Below are 3,705 nucleotides of genomic sequence, written 5' to 3' on the forward strand. Positions count from 1 at the left end.
CCCAGACGCGGCTGGAATCCAAACTGTGAGTCCGGGCTATAACAATTATTTCGGACTTCATTAATTATCAAAAGCTCAAATACTTTACGAAAAGTTGTCGAAATCGTGATCGGCCGAAAAGACGAACATTCACGATGAGGTTTATCTTTCTTAGGGATCGGAGTTAAAGACCCAATACTAAAAGACGACGGAACTATTCCGGTGACGAAAATAATTTGAAATAACAGTGTAATATGATGAAGGAGTAATTGACTACATATTTTGACATGGAACGGGGAAATATTATCTGAACCTCTGGATTTGTTTTTCTTAAGGCGATTAATAGCATTCACTACATACTCTAAAGAAACCACAGCATCAGAATCAGACGAACTAGCCAAGAAAGAATCTAACTCACACTTATAATAATCCGCAAGGCACATTTCAGGGGGCAGAGAACACATTCTCATAATATTCGACTCAAGTTGATTCAGGGATGTCGTAATTCGATATATTATTAAGGCAATTACTCTGTGGTTTTAGCACCATTTCCGAAGCTCATTTGTATCACTAAGAACTTTATCGGAATAAACTGACTGAATCAAGCTCCTATGCTTGGTAAGCTCATTTGCGAACGGTGTTTTAGTCTGCAATCTTATCTGATTTACAATACCAGACCAGAGCCACAGTCTCTCCAAATTTTCAACCAAAATTTTGTCTTATCACATGCTTCACAAAGTTTTGGGTTCTTTGACCACTCGATAATTTCCGTCCCATTTTAATTACGCTTAATAGAAACAGCGCAAGTTCGGCAACACGCAAAGAATGATTCATTCGGGACAGTATACATTCAGCTTCACTCGCGTTTCTGCACGAGCAGACTTACAAAGTAGATCATAGGGCACACGGATTTTTATCCAAGATTACATCACACGACTCATTAAATTTTTGAACACTAACCCTAGACCAATTCGGTAACTTAATCCATCTTTTACTCGACTCGGAGCTGTCCATGTCTTTTGGTAACTGAGCCTGTGGGAAATATACTTTAAACTTGAGTGGGAGATGGTCAGACGTAAAGTCTATTATCCATAGCAAGCACAGAAGTAATATTAACAGATTGGCTTGCTGCAAAATGGTCTACGCTGAACGTACTTCCTGAGTTATGAATGTATGTATATTTTTCACTTTTGGCTCTGACGCATAGATCGTCACTCATAATGCCGAGTAAAATACTTCTGGGACTTGACACCACGAGGTCGTCGAATTCAAAGTTGCAATTGAACTCACCTACTATAATACAATGAATCTTTACTCGACGAGATTTTTTCAGGCATTTAGAAAGTTTTAGACACACTAATTGCGAAGTAGCTTCCAACTTGTTGCCCCGGTAATCAGTGGTAAGATGACGTGAGTTATAGCCATATTGCTTACTCTAACAGCGAGGCAACTATCTTCTGCATCCAAAAGATCGGAGCTTAGGTTTGATCGAACGTACGTTCCTAAACCACCTGAAGGACGACCACAATCTTTTGTTTGCTTCGTATTATATACATTGTATACATTATACATAAATATACATTATGACAAGGTGAAAGATTCAACAAGTTTATACCTTGCTCCATAGTAAAATCCTTTTGCAGGCATATTATGTCGCACTCACGATGAAAATTAAGGACGAAAGTGGATCGGTTTATAAAGTTCTCATTGATATTCCAAGATATCAGACTATGTGATGTCGGGGATTTCTTGAGCATGACCTAGAAGAGGTTGGCTTCTGTTTTGCAACGGGGCAATTTCCGCTGTAGCATGTGTGACATAATTTTTTTTTTTTTTTTTTTTTTTTTTTTGGAATTTGAGCAGTTGAAAAGGGTTATTAGAAAATGAGGAAATAAAGGAAAAAAATAAAAATTAAAAACTTTGTCTAAGTGTTGAGGGTATGTTTGTGTAAGATGATGTTCAAAGTTTTTTATTTGGGTGTTTTTGAGGTAAGAGAGAGTAATTCGGGAGGATGGGATTATAAGGTAAACAGAGGGATTTTGGAGGCAAATTAAATTCTTTTCTTGGATTTTGATAGTTGGTGCCACCGTGGAACGGGGTTCCCTATACCGGAAGGGCACCCGGCAAAGCGACTAGGCAGATGTTGAATTAATTTTGGTTAATTGGTTGTAGAATGCCCCCCAACAAAATCTGTAATGCATTAAATGCTTAAACTTATAGCTTAATTGTTATGATTGTTAAAAAAATTTGTAGGTTTTTTTTTTTTTTTTTTTTTTTAGTGTAGGTGGTAACTACATAAATGTAGTTATCAGTTTCGGAAATAAAGTACCACTGAGAGGAGAGGAGGTGGGTTTAAAAAAAACAAAAAAAAAACATATCCAGTACATGGATTGGATTAGCTGGACGCGTGGTTAGTTGCTCCACAGCGACCACAAATGGCGTTATTCTTACAAATGGCCGCAAGATGGCCTTCGGCGTGACAAGAGAAGCATCTTCTTGGCAAAAACTTATATTCATCAACAGGAAGTACTTCGTAATCAATTTTGGCTCCGTGTTTAAGGAAGGAGCTCAAGTCAGCGCGAGTATCGAAGTAAACTTTGTAAGAACGTGACCTTCCAATTCTGACTGCTTTGAAAGCTCTGGGAATAAGGTGCAACACATCTTGTTCCTCCATTTCGACGGGAATTCTTTTCACTGCCCTAATAAAAGTTTGGGAGCCTTTATCGACGCATTTAGCGTGGGTTGCTTGCCTATTTTGTGGTCAACGATAGCTTCAGCAGTATCTCTAGACCTTACTATAAGTTTCCAGTCGGCTTTACTCTTACGTAGTTCACTTATTTGAGAAGGATTTAAAAACACTGAATTAATAAAGGACTTACGAGCACTGGGGGTGCTGAGTGATCCAGGTAAGCTATTGAGTACAACTGCATAATATGGAGCCTCGGACTCCGATGCGTTGAGTTTCGGGGACCAAGAAATGGGTTTGTTATTGTTTGATTCCACTAGACAATCAATTTTCCGGCCTAGCTCGTTTACTTTCACAGCCAGAGTAGCCACTACTGCATCGCCTAAAGTGGGAACAGAGCAAGGATTCTCAGTTACGAATTTTGGCATTAGTTTCTTTTCTTTATCCCAAGTGTGTAACCATTTACAAATTTCTGTAACATTGTCTTCGCATTTCACATTTTTAACGAACCTGCTCGTAAACTGGAACTTATTGTGCAACATTTCTTTTGCTGTAATTATATCGTCTTTACTAAAGAAGCTTGTTGTTTTACCAACAATTAACTCAATCTTCGTACCCGATTGATCGACAAACAAAGTTCAGAACAGGGCTTAATATTAATTCCGTCATGGTAACAGAAACTTGTCTAACTGGATTTATGACCTGGCGATCAAACTTCAAATCACTGTCAAAATATCAAGTCTAATATCCAGGGCCAAAGTCCGTTCATTTCACTAGGCAAAATAAGTTCATAAAAACTTGCCAAACAGCTTCTTAATATCCAGAAAATCGCTATTTTTTGTTCGTCTACGCTGAATGAAAGCTAGTTGAAGCCTTTTTTTCCTTTTTCCCCGGGTCAATCGTATCGACCCAGTGGTCCTAGAATATCGCAGGAGGGCTCATTCGAACAGAAATTAAAAGTTCTAGTTCACTTTTTAAATGACCAAAAAGATGTAGGGAAACTAGGCCCCCTCCCACGCTCATTTTTTCCAAAAGTCACC

This window comes from Artemia sp. Qi Xiang Cuo, chromosome 5 (genome assembly GCF_049724085.1).
Source record: "Artemia sp. Qi Xiang Cuo chromosome 5, ASM4972408v1, whole genome shotgun sequence".
Classification (NCBI taxonomy): Eukaryota; Metazoa; Arthropoda; class Branchiopoda; order Anostraca; family Artemiidae; genus Artemia; species Artemia sp. Qi Xiang Cuo.